At 44.5% G+C, this 14,096-nt stretch overlaps 1 non-coding gene across 1 annotated transcript; it reads left to right on the plus strand.

Moving 5' to 3' along the window:
* Positions 1-349: 349 nt before the first annotated feature.
* TRNAR-CCU (transfer RNA arginine (anticodon CCU)) lies at positions 350-422 on the plus strand. The gene has a single exon. It is a non-coding gene; the product is annotated as a tRNA-Arg (tRNA).
* Positions 423-14,096: the final 13,674 nt, after the last annotated feature.

A 14,096-nucleotide genomic window follows, 5' to 3' on the forward strand; every position in this document is an offset into this window, starting at 1 on the left:
CTTAAAAATTGCAATAGTTCGCACTATGTGGATTTCTGGGATCTAGGGAAGAGTCAGAATAGCAGCCACATGGGACCCACATGCAGCAGCTGCCACCCTTAGTAGGTGCACATGCGTCTCTCACAGAACCTGTCTTCTTTCTCTTGAATCCCTCACTCCTTGGTGTCAGCTGCCTGGCCCCCATGGGCAAGGACTTTGCAGCCCTGGCTGTGTTTTGATATCTCTGACTGGGCCTCCAGGGACAGTCAGTCCTCTGACTGTCTGGTCCTCAGCAGCTGTGTGACTTGGAGCTACCTTGTGTCTTTAGGTGAGTGTCATGTTGTCATCCTTAAAATTCAGACAAGCGCCTTCCCTGGTGGTCCAATGGCTAAGACTCTGCCCTCCTGATGCAGTGGGCCCAGGTTCGATCCCTGGACAGGGAACTGGATCACTAAGAGTTTTAATGCCACAACTAAAAAAGAAAGATCCCACATGCCACAACTAAGACAGCCATTTGGAAACTTGCATATTGGATCATGGAGTGGCTCCTGAACGAACTTTTTGGCCAACCCAATAAACAAGTGGTTGTCGATGAGGTGGGAATGGAGTGAGGGAGACAGGTCGGGTGAAGGAGAGGATGGATGGTGGGAAACTGCTAATGGGAACACATTTTCTTGTTGTGATAAAAATATTCTAAAATGCAACTGTGGTGATTAATGCACATTTTTTTTTTTTTTTTTTTTTTTTGGCCACAACATGTGCCATATGGGATCTTAGTTCCCTGACCAGGGAATGAAAGTTTTTTTTTGAAAATATTTAAAATAAATTTTAAATTTATTTGAAAAATAAAGATTTTTTGAAAACATTTAAAAACAGAATTATTCCCAGGACGCTGAAGGACCTGGAAGCACTCCGAAAGGCACAGACCGTTGAGAGGGCATTAGTTAGCAAGCTGGGCTCAGCTCTAGCCTCATTCAGTTTGTGTGGGTCACATTGTGTGGCCTCTTTCCAAGATGACCTTCAGGAGTCACTACTTCTTAAGCCTGAAATCAGACGTAGGGTTACTCAGGCCCCTGGGCCCTGTATTTCTGCACCTTAAGACCTGTCACCTCATTTAGTCACCTCTGAAATGTGTATATGTGCGCTAAACCCCATGAGCATTTATGGGTACACAGAGAAAAATGAGACACAATTAGAAACCTTGAGAACCAGTCTTACAGGAAAAGTAAAACCTGAGGAACTGCAAATAAAAAGCAGAATGCAGTCGGTGCCACAAGGGGGCACTGGACAACCAGTGCTCACTTCTGATTTAGGAGTCAGAGTGAGGCTTTGTCGTTGTGATGTAAAAATGCCCACCAGGATTTCCGTAGAGGCAGGGAGTGGGAAGGATTTCACGGAGACACAGAGAAAGCAACAGCACAAGGGCAGAAAGACGGAGGCAAGTCCCAAGAAGAGTTAAGAGCTCGATTCAGCTGCGTGGGTGCCTGCTCAGTTGTGTCCGATTCTTTGTGACCCTGTGGACTGTAGCTCGGCAGGCTTTGTCCATGGGATTTCCCAGGCAAGAATACTGGAGTGGGTTGTCATTTTCTCCTCCAGGGGATCTTTCTGACCCAGGGATCGAACTGGCATCTCCTGTGTCTCCAGCATTGCAGGCAGATTCTTTACCTACTAAGCCACTGAGGAATTCAGCTGAGTGCAGGGCAAATGTAAGAAATGGAACAACAATGTGACATAATTTGGGTGGGCTTCCCTGGTAGCTCCTCTAGTAAAGAATCCCCTGCAATGCAGGAGACCCCGGTTAGATTACTGAGTTGGGAACATCCCCTGGAGAAGGGATAACCTACCCACTCCAGTATTCTTGCCTGGAGAATCCCCATGGACAGAGGAGCCTAGCAGGCTATAGTCCATGGGGTCGGACATGACTGAGCGACTTATGTTGTTGTTACAACTTAGAATCTCTTGAAAAAACAATGCCATTGTGAAGAGATTTTGCTTTTTCCTAGGAGACAGTGGGGCTTCCCAGGTGGCAATAGTGGTAAAGAATCCACTTGCCAATGCAGGAGACATAAGAGACATAGATTCAATCCCTGGGTTGGCAAGATCCACTGGAGAAGGAAATGGCAACCCTCTCCAGTATGCTTGGAGCTTCCCAGGTGGCTCAGAGGCATAGCACCCACCTGCCAATGCAAGAGATGCAGGTTTGATCTCTGGGTCAGGAAGATCCCCTGGAGTAGGAAATGGCATCCCATTCCAGTATTCTTACCCAGAAAATTCCATGAGCAAAGGAGCGTGGCGGGCTACAGTCAAAAGAGTCACAGAGTCAGACACGACTGAACAACTAGCCACACACAGCAGACAATGGGAAGCCAGAGCAGATTTCTGGTTTGGGAGGAACTTTATAGCAGGTGTTTGATTAGAAGGACCAACATGTAGATTAAGCAAAAATGAAACCATACTATTTATCATGCATTTGGCAAGCATTTGCAAAGTACCATTTAGCATACATTATCTCATTTAATTCCCACAAAGTCCTATGAAATATATTGATTTTTCCCCATTATACCAAGGAAGAAACTGGGGCCCAGAGAAGATAACTGACTTGCCTGGCCTCCCTTGCCTCAAAGCCAGGCCATGTCACTCCAGATGCTCTGGAGGGCTTTCCTCGCAGAGCTAGTTATGGGGAAGGTGATACTTGGATGGATAGTGGAAGGGTCGGGGTGGGGGACCAGAGACAGGGAGTACGGCTGGGAGGCTATTGCAGGAGGTGGAGCAGGAGACTAAGGGTGTCTGATGGAGGGACCATGGGCAGGGATTATGGAATGCTAGAAATAAGATTGAAACACCAGGGAACTAGGTGATTGGTGTGTCCAGGGAACCCTGAACTCTTGGGGCTGGTAAAGAGGAGTTCTGGGTTACCCGAAAGCCCTTTGGTAACTTGCATGTTGGATGGTGAAATGGGTCCCGACCTGGAATTGAACATACACCTTATAGAGTTAGAATGAGGTTAAATCAAGTGACTCCAGAAAATACAGTGTCCTACAAGGACATTTATTGATTCCCAAGGACATTTATTATTTATTGATTCCCTTCTACAAGGAGAAGAGACTCAATAAATGATACCTCCCTCTCTGCCTAGAACACCCTGCTGCTGCTGCTGCTAAGTCGCTTCAGTCGTGTCCGACTCTGTGCGATCCCATAGACGGCAGCCCACCAGGCTCCCCCATCCCTGGGATTCTCCAGGCAAGAACACTGGAGTGGGTTGCCATTTCCTTCTCCAATGCGTGAAAGTGAAAAGTGAAAGTGAAGTCGCTCAGTCGTATCTAACTCCTAGCGACCCCATGGACTGCAGCCTAGAACACCCATTCACCCATTAATGCACACTTTATTCATTCATTCACATCTTCATTTAGCAAAATTTATTGTCTCCTATGTGCCAGTCACTGTACTAGGTTCCAGGGCTGTACCAGTAAACCAGACAGATTTTATATATATAAATATAAATATACATTATATATGTAATATATTTATATATAATGTATATACATTATACATAACATTTATATATAATGTGTATATATATTATATATAAATATATGGTTTAGATATGTAGAGGCAAAATTGATTTTCTAACCCTTTCATTTGGTGTATGTTTCTAAGAAAGATTTGTTCTCTTCCGAGTCTTCACCTTAAGAGGCAATGCCCTTGTTTTAACCAAGAGGCAACTTGTAGCGATTAAAAGCATGGAGTCTTGGGCTTCCCTTGTGGCCCAGAGGTTAAGAATCCACCTTGCAATGCAGGGGACGCAGGTTCAATACCTAGTCCCGGAAGATCCCACATCCTAGCAGGGAGGCAACTCAGCCCATGTATCACAATTACTGAGCCTGTGCTCTAGAGCCTTCAAGCCCGAACTACTGAGCCTGCGTGCTGCAACTGCTGAAGACCCTGGTGCCTAGAGCCTGTTCTCAACACTAGATAAGCCCCCTGCTCACTGCAACTAAAGCCCACACACAGCAGCAGAGACCGGCGCAGCCAAAAATAAATTAAAAAAAAATTTTTTTTAAAGCATGGAATCTTGTGTCAGACTGCCTGGGTTCAAATCTAAACTTCACCCCTTACTAGCTGTGCAATCTTGGGTAAGTTCTTAGTGACTCTGGGCCTCAGGTGCATTGTCTGTGTAACGGGGTAGTTTTACCTACTCCATAGGCCTGCTGGGCGCTTGGAACTGTGCAGGAAGTAATGTTTCTCAAAAGCATCTATGGAACGCTGTATTTGGAGGCAGTTTGTAACATAAACACAGGAAGACTGTCTCATTCTTTGTCATATCCTTCTTTTCTTATCCCAAATGGCCCTATGAAACCTGATGGCCCTTTGACACAGCAGACTCGGTTTTTTCTTTATTTTTTTTCACCACCCTGAGCCATTTGTGGGATCCTGGAGTTGGGTCACTGCAGTGAAAACACTGAGTCCTGATCACCGGTTTGTCAGGGAATGCCTCAGTGCACCTGGTTCTGAATGGCTGTTGGCTCTTCCACACATTCTAGCACTCACAAAGATAACGGATTGCCGGCATTTGGTGTGTCTAGCAGCGTGGCTGTAGGTTGGGTGGCTGTGCCGGAATGCATTGTGAGGCTGACTGTACAGCCCCAGCTCACCAAGTGGCTGCTTTGTAGGGACTGAGAGTTCATTCTGGCCTGCAGGTTTCCATATGCTCATTTTAAAATGAGATAATATCATAACTATGTGTAAATGCAGACTCCTGCAAAGGCAGTCATGTGTCAAGGCACGGCTTGGCATTCGGAACAATACTGATTCCATGACGGATCCATCCCAAGCCAGGTGGGGGGTGATTTGCTATTTTGAGGACTGGCTCCTGCCACAGATGGAGGAGAGACTCTTCTTGACCAGCTTATCTCCTCCTTATACTGGGCAGATCCTCCGTTAGGCTTCCCACTCCGGACCATGCCATCCCCTGCAGTTTCTATGGCAAAAAAAAAAACAAAACAAAACCCTGCACTGCACTCCTGCCCACTTTTCTCTCTAGAGTCTGATTTAGGTTTCAACTTGGCAGCTCCAATTCTTGCCTATTAATCTCCCCCAGCCCAGACCACTGGTTGAGAGCAGTCCCAAGTTCTAATCTTTTTTTCCCCAGGCACCATAGTTTTCCCAACCGTGTATCCAGCTGGCTTTTTATTATTATTATTTCAACCTCGCTGTGCAGCATCTCAGTTCCCTGACCAGGGATAGAACCCGCATACCCTGCAATGGAAGCTCAGAGTCCTAACCACTGGACCGCCAGGGCAGTCCCCAGCCAGCTTTTTAGCAAGCCAACAAGCATGGGCACAGCACCTCCACGATTGGGCCCGTGTGACGGGGATCACCAAGCTCTTCTTATAGGCAGACACACAGCTGGGGGCAGGCTTCGGGAAGGCCTGGAACACAAACTGCTGCCTGAGACCAGCGTGCCAAGGAAACAGGAAAAGAGATCATACACCTATGTGTCCATCACCCTAGCACCTCAGAAACCCCGTGGGGGGCTCCAATGGTTCCTCCCACCATCTCCCTACCGAAAATAACCACTTCCCTGAATTTTATGTTAGCTATTCTTTTGCTTTTCTTTTTTTTATTTTATTTTATTTTTAAACTTTACAATATTGTATTAGTTTTGCCAAATATCGAAATGAGTCCGCCACAGGTATACCTGTGTTCCCCATCCTGAACCCTCTTCCCTCCTCCCTCCCCATACCCTCCCTCTGGGTCGTCCCAGTGCACCAGCCCCAAGCATCCAGTATCGTGCATCAAACCTGGACTGGCAACTCGTTTCATACATGATATTATACATGTTTCAATGCCATTCTCCCAAATCTCCCCACCCTCTCCCTCTCCCACAGAGTCCATAAGACTGATCTATACATCAGTGTCTCTTTTGCTGTCTCATACACAGAGTTATTGTTACCATCTTTCTAAATTCCATATATATGCGTTAGTATACTGTATTGGTGTTTTTCTTTCTGGCTTACTTCACTCTGTATAATAGGCTCCAGTTTCATCCAACTCATTAGAACTGATTCAAATGTATTCTTTTTAATGGCTGAGTAATACTCCATTGTGTATATGTACCACAGCTTTCTTATCCATTCATCTGCTGATGGGCATCTAGGTTGCTTTTCTTTATAAATTTACTACTTATGCATGATCTCTAATCAATATATTTTGAGATCACTGAGCCACCAGAGAAGCCCCATATATATACACATATACATATATATATATTCTTTATAGGTTATTACAAGATATTGAATATAGTTCCCTATGCTATACAGTAGGTTCTTTTTATTTGTTTTATATATACTAGTGTGGATCTGTTAATCCCAAACTCCTAATTTATCCCTGCCTCCCCAGGACTCATTTTTTTTAGGGTGTCTTATTCTAGTTTTATGGATAAAATGTTTTCTCAAAAGTCTTTGAGGGTATTAATGATAGTTCATTCATGAAGAATTCTTCTCACTGCTTTGTATGGAATTCAGAATTAATTGAAATATGTAATAGTGGTTGAGTTAATTTTGTTAATCTATAGAATATGATATTATAGTGATTATATTTATAGAAAAGACTAATAATATAGGACTATCATGATACATCTTAGAGCAAAAAGAGCAAGTTAAACAGTATCACAGTATTATATATTCTTTTCCCCATATTTTATATATTATTATAAAAATTTTTATTGTGAAAAATACCAAAAGTTGAAAGAATTTTATGATGAATACTACCTCAATTCTAACATTAACATTTTAGTATACTTGGTTTATTGTATTTTTATCCATCTATCCAACCCTCTATCCATCCATCAATCTACCTCATTTTTGGATGCATGCATTTCAAACTAAATTACACATGCCAGTATTGTTGTTGTTCAGTCACTAAATCAGGTCCAACTCTTTGCAACCCCATGGACTGCAGCACGCCAAGCTCCCCTGTCCTTCACTGTCTCCCAGAGTTTGCTCAGATTCATGTCCATTGAGTCAGTGATGCCATCCAACCATCTCATCCTCTGCTGCCCTCTTCTCCACACCAATATCAGTTCAGTTCAGTTCAGTCGCTCAGTCGTGTCCGACTCTTTACGACCCCATGAATCGTAGCATGTCAGGCCTCCCTTTCCATCACCAACTCCTGGAGTTCACTCAAACTCACTTCCATCGAGTCGGTGATGCCATCCAGCCATCTTATCCTCTACTGCCCTCTTCTCCACACCAGTATACTCTTCCCTAAATACTTTAGCATGAACATCATTAACAATAATTCAATATTTGCTTCCAGTGCTTATTCATCTAAAATAAAATTTACATATAATGAAGTACATAAACCTTAAAAGTGTAGAATTTTCAGAGTTTAGACAAACTCATATATCTGTGTCAAGTCACATACCTCCCCAGGTGTAAACATTATTCATTACACCAGAAAGTTCCCTCATACCCTTCTTAATCAATGTCTGTCCCCAGGGGGAATCACTGCTTTGATTTTTTTTCTACCTTAGGTTAGTTGTGCCTGTTATTTCAGTTTTAAACAAAGAAGAGAAGAAGAAAATTATGTAATATGCATGTTGTTTTACCGTATGGCTGGCACGTGCCAGCACTTGTTCTAAGTGCTTTGGAAATATGAACTCATCTACCCTATCAACACCTTGAGCAAGGTGGTATCATTTTCTCCATTTTACAGATAAGGAAACTGAGATGTAAAGTAGCCAAACAGCTTAATCAATGCCTCATTACTGAGGAGTAGGGCTTGGCCCCACAGTCCGCACTGTTAACCACACATCAGCCTCTGTGTGAACATCTTCCAGACCTACGTCAACTTCAAGACACTGGCAGCAGCTGTCTTGGGCAGCAGGGTTGCGGGTGACTTTTGTTTTCTTCCTTTTGCTTGCCTGTATTTTCTAAGCGCTGAATAATCATTGGAGGGACGGATGCTGAAGCTGAAGCTCCAATATTTTGGTCACCTGATGCGAACTCACTGGAAAAGACCCTAATACTGGGAAAGACTGAGGGCAGGAGAAGAGGGCATCAGAGGATGAGATGGCTGGATGGCATCACTGATGCAACGGACATGAACTTGGGCAAACTCCAGGACAGAGTGAGGGACAGGGAGGTCTGGCGTGCTGCAGTCCATGGGGTTACTGAATCAGAATCAGTGTCACTGAATAAGAATCAGAAATGACTGAGCAACTGAACAACAATATTTTCTAAGATTTCTTCAATGAACGTATATTACATCTCTTGCTTGTATACCTAAAACTTTATAAGGTATTTTAAAATATTTCCTGGAGAAGGAAATGGCAACCCACTCCAGTATTCTTGCCTGGGAAAACCCACACACAGAGGAGCCTGGCAGGCTGCAGTCCATGAAGTTGAGAAAGAGTCAGATACAACTTAGGAACTAAACGACAGACTAGTGAAGAAATTACTGAGAAGTCACTGTAATTCCAAGACACAGATGCCTTTGAACAGAACAAAAGTTTTTACATCACTTAAACAAGAAAGAAAAAAACTATGAATTTATAGTTTAAAATTGTATACCTGTTTACACTGAATTTCAAATAAAGGGACTTTGTTATTTTTCCTTAAGGGCTGCAATATATACATACATATAAATATTTCTGTTTTTAAATAAAAGTTATCCTTGATGTGTTAAAAAAATAAAATATTCTCAACATGGCCCAACACTACTCTTTTCTGAGTCATGACACCCCCTCAGCTGAGCTCTCTTCACACTCACAGCCAAACCCTTGAATACCGACAGGCTAAAGCATGGTCACTTTCTGCATCACAGTGTGTCTTCCCAGGGTTCACTTATTTGACCATTTCAACCAAAGAACAAGCAGACATCCGGTGTCACATAAGAACTACATCTATGAGCTGACATGTGAACATGGGTGGGCGAGAGGCAGGAAGTGACTCATTCACCATGGTTTCTGAGTTTGCTCTTCTTGAAATTATGCGTAGAATTTCAATAGATGTGCTCAGCATCTTGAAATCAGGAGAGTCTGCTTATATCTCCATTAAATCATCAGCATCTATTTGCTGTCCTCCCAGCAGTACAAGTGCTGCATCTGAGAGCAAAGAGCCTGCTGTTCAATGTGCGATGAGATGCCATTCAGACTGATGAAGCAGGAGTTGCATTCTATGCACAAGTAGCAGCTCTTCTATTAATGATTCTCCTCCTTTACAGGGCATTCCGGGCTGATTGGAAACAAGGCAGCACATTTTTACTTTCCCTCCATGTTCAGCAGCATCAGCAACATACAGCTCTGTCCACACAGGCTTTGACTGCACAGCAAGCTTCGAAAAATGTTTGTCACCAGAGCAAGCTAACTCTTCCAGCTCATGATAACAAGAAGTTAGTTTGATGAAAACCTTGCAGTTGCTGAAAAAAATTGATTTTTTTGAAATTTCTGGTTGAGAAAAAAAAAAAGGTTTTTACTGTATCGTGATTATTCTGCCTTAGTTTCCTTGATGTACCACCCATAGCCCAAACCTGGTATTTTATTTAAGATCCAAATGTTTATTTAGACACCTCCCTGGTGATTCAGTGATTAAGACTCCTTGCTCCCAATGCAGGAGGCCTGGGTTCATCCCTGGTCAGGGAACTATGCCCCACAAGCCATACCTAAGATCCAGTGCAGCCAAATAGATAAGTAAATAAATTAAAAAATAAGTGTTTATTTGCTTATCTAATTCTTGGCCATAGACTCAATTTCTACATCATCCTGGTCAGGATTCTGTGTGGATCCTAGGCATGTTTCCTGTAAATTATCCCCAACTTCCAAAAAGCCTATAAAAACAAAAAGATACCTATCCAAACAGTCTCCTATTCTTCATAGCTGGAACACTCGGGACAATGAATGAATGTATCATTCATTTATTCCATTCATTCATTCCAAGACACAGCTGTTGTAAAACCAGCATAGAATTAAGTTTAATTTTAGTCTTCGCCCTTAAGAGTCCCAGAATTTCATTAGTGACACCAAAACTTAGTGGGGCTTCTCTAGGTATCCACCTGCCAATGCAGGAGACGCAAGAGACTCAGGTCTGATCCTTGGGTCAGGAAGATCCCCTGGAGAAGGAAATAGCAACCCACTCAAGTATTATTGCCTGGAAAATTCCACGGACAGAGGAGCCTGGCGGGCTGCCATCCGTGGAGTCACAGAGTCTGACAGGACTGAGCGCGAGCGCGCACACACACACACACACACAACTAAGCAAGGTGCAGATTTCTGTGGTAAGTACCGTATTTTGTAATGTGAATATGGATGACAGATAACAACACCCAGGAGGGGTGGGTGGCTACTCCCTGAGCAAGGTGCTCTAAATATATGGGGTTATTTAATCCTCATGTTGTAGCCACGTGTTCCGGGAAGCAAACTCACTCAGAAGGACAATGCAGATAGTGGAGTGCAGTTTATTCCACTTGCGGGGCCAAGGCAAAGTCTCCTCTTAGTCAAGGACCCCGACCAGTTTTTATGAAAACCTTATATACCCTAGGTGTATGTGGCCAAACCCACCTCCCCAGATTCCCTGAAACTAGTCTGACCAAAGGAAAAAGAAAGATACAATCAAAGTTAACCCGTGATTCATATGCCTTAAGCCTAGGTAGTTAACAGTGGACAATTATCAATAGGCTTGTGGTCGTACCCCAATAAGCATAATAGAATGTATGATTCTATTTGGTTACACAGATAATTAGGGTATTCTTTGAGGCGATAGAGAGCCCTGGGGCCCTTCCTTGCAGGGGCCTGGTTTTCCAGTTGGTATGTTGTTTCCATAGTTACTGGGCATAGAGCTCAAAGTCCACAGTCCGGCCCAAGACGGAGTCCTGCTTTCAAGATACAGCCTGTTCTGTTTCCTCCTTCACTCACACTAACCTTAAGAGAAAAGGAGTTTTATCATCGTGTTTATCACATGAGGAAGCTGGGGCTCTGGGAGGGTCAGAACTTTTCAGGCCTCAGACAACAGGCAGCAAGACAGGGCTCTGAGTCTTGGTACTGTTCTCTTTCTCCTGCCACACCAATCTGCGTCCATGGGGGAGGAATGGATCATGCAAAGTGTTAGGCACTCCGTCTTATCTGACTTCTTGAGACCCTTTAGACTGTAGCCCGCCAGGCTCCTCTGTCCACGGAATTCTCCAGGCAAGAATACTGGGCTGGGGGTGATGGGTGGGCTGGGGCTGGGGTGGGCCGGAATTCCAGGAAAGTGACAATGTTCCCCTTGCAACAGTGCTCTGCACATATGTGCAACTCTGGGAAGTACTGTCTCAGACATTCATTTACAGACTCTACACCCTGGGTCGGGGAGGATGGGGGGTGGGGCTGCAAGCTTCTCTCAACCATGCGCCCCAGTCACTGTGCGCCCCTATACTCTCCTGAGGTGACCTCAGTGTCCTGATGAGCAGACTCCGCTGAGAGAGTGTAGAGGTGGGGGGATGGTTCCTGGGAGGGTGCAGGAGCCACTGGGGCCACAGTTGGCGGTGAAGGGCTGAAGGGAGAGTGCTCATGGAGCCCCCAACACTAACCTGGAGGAGGTAACCCCTTCCTGAGTCTCTGGAATCAAGCGGACAAATCAAGCCCAGAGTTACACAGGCCAGCGTGGGAGCACCTGTTTCTTTCAGTTCAGTTCAGTCCCTCAGTCATGTCCAACTCTTTGTGACCCCATGGACTGCAGCACACCAGGCCTCCCTGTCCATCACCAACTCCCAGAGTTTACTCGAACTCAAATCCATCCAGTGGGTGATGCCATCCAGCCATCTCATCCTCTGTCGTCCCCTTCTGCTCCCACCTTCAGTCTTTCCCAGCATCAGGGTCTTTTCCAATGAGTCAGTTCTTCCCATGAGGTGGCCAAAGTATTGGAATTTCAGCTTCAGCATCAGTCCTTCCAATGAACACCCAGGACTAATCTCCTTTAGGATGGACTGGTTGGAACTCCTTGCAGTCCAAGGGACTCTCAAGGGTCTTCTCCAACACCACAGTTCAAAAGCATCAATTCTTCGGTGCTCGGCTTTCTTTATAGTCCAACTATCACATCCATACACAACTACTGGGAAAACCATAGCTTTGACTAGACGGACTTTTGTCGGTAAAGTAATGTCCCTCTGTTGTCTAGGTTGGTCATAACTTTTCTTCCAAGGAGCAAGTGTCTTTTAATTTCATGGCTGCATTCACCATCTGCAGTAATTTTGGAGCCCCCCAAAATAAAGTCTGTCTCTGTTTCCACTGTTTTCCCATCTATAAAATTAATTTTGAGCACCATCCAACCAAGACACACCACCCCATTTAATATTTTATGATTTATTTTCCATGTTAATATAGATTTACATTATATTTTTTATATATACAGTATATTTCTATCTTTTTAATAGGTGTATTGTGTGATGATCAAAGCATAAGATTTGTGTAGTGAATTCGGAGAAGGCAATGGCAGCCCACTCCAGTACTCTTGCCTGGAAAATCCCATGGACAGAGGAGTCTGGTAGGCTGCAGTCCATGGGGCCGCTAAGAGTCAGACACGACTGAGCGGCTTCACTTTCACTTTTCACTTTCATGCATTGGAGGAGGAAATGGCAACCCACTCCAGTGTTCTTGCCTGGAGAATCCCAGGGACAGGGGAGCCTGGTGGGCTGTCGTCTATGGGGTCGCACAGAGTCGGACACGACTGAAGCAACTTAGCAGCAATTTTGGTAAACATATTTCAGATACATGAGTTCATGACAAGACCCTTTTACAAAAACTTTATCATTTTAAAAAATCTTCACAGATCTGTGGCTGAGCTTATCCCAATGATCATAATTATCTTTTCATGCATAATCTGCTGTTTCCTCTAGCTGTGGGAGTCTTTGTGTGGCCTCTTGGCACTTTGTCTAACATCATCTGAGACCGTCTACTGATGGCTCCCTCACTTTTAAAGATAGCAAGATGTTCTAGCCTTGCCCCACCTTTTTGGATATCCTGACAAATTATGCTGTCACCCTCCAAAGAATTCTGACTCTTTTTAGTGAAGAACAGCAGCACAGTGGGCTTCCCTGGTAGCTCAGCGGTTAAGAATCTGCCTGCAATGTACAAGACCCAGGTTCGATCCCTGGGTCAGGAAGATCCCATGGAGGAGTGCATGGCAACCCAGTCTAGTATTCTTGCCTAGAGAATCCTATGGACAGAGGACCCTGGCAGTCTGCAGACCACAGGACACGACTGAAGTGACTAGGCAGCAGCAGCAGGGCAGTGAACCCAAATCTGGTCTTAAACATATGGATTCAGGGACTTCCTCGGTGGTCCAGTAGTTAAGTCTCTGTGTTTCTGATCTAGGGGCTGTGGCTTCAATTCCTGGTCAGGGAACTAAAATCCCACATACTGCATAGCACAGCAAAAAAACATAGTGGATTCAAATGTGTTTGTGTAACAGAGCAAGTGGGCTTGTTGCCCGCTGCACACAAAAGCCCAAACACCATTTTGGGCAATTTTGTTTTTTGCTGAAAGAAAAAGGCTTTATTGCAGGGCAGCCAAGCAGGGAGTGAAACCAGTCCATCCTAAAGGAAATCAACCTTGAATATTCATTGGAAGGACTGATGCTGAAGCTGAAGCTCCAATACTTTGGACACCTAATGGGAAGAGCCGACTCACCGGGAAAGCCCTTAATGCTGGGAAATATTGAAAGCAAAAGAAGAGGGCGACAGAGGATGAGATGGTTAGATAGCATCATCAACTCAATGGGCATGAGTTTCAGCAAACTCTGGGAGATGGTGAAGGACATGGAAGCACGGCATTCTGTAGTCCATGGGGTCCCAAAGTGTTGAACACTTTTAGTGACTGAACAACAACAAGCAGGGAGACGGGAGGCAAAGTTCAGATCTGTCTCTCCCGTGGCTTGTGACTGGGATGTTTATTCTGAAAGTGGCGACTTATAAAGGGAGGGGCCTGGCAAATGATTGGTGGAAAGTAGGTTTATCTTTCTATGTAAACTTCAAGAGTTCTCTATGGGGACATCCCTGGTGGTCGAGTGGTTAAGATTTCACCTTCCAATGCAGGGGGTACAGCTGGATCCCTGGTCGGGGAGCTCAGATCCCACGTGCCTCAT

Source organism: Bubalus kerabau, chromosome 11, assembly GCF_029407905.1.
Source record: "Bubalus kerabau isolate K-KA32 ecotype Philippines breed swamp buffalo chromosome 11, PCC_UOA_SB_1v2, whole genome shotgun sequence".
Classification (NCBI taxonomy): Eukaryota; Metazoa; Chordata; class Mammalia; order Artiodactyla; family Bovidae; genus Bubalus; species Bubalus kerabau.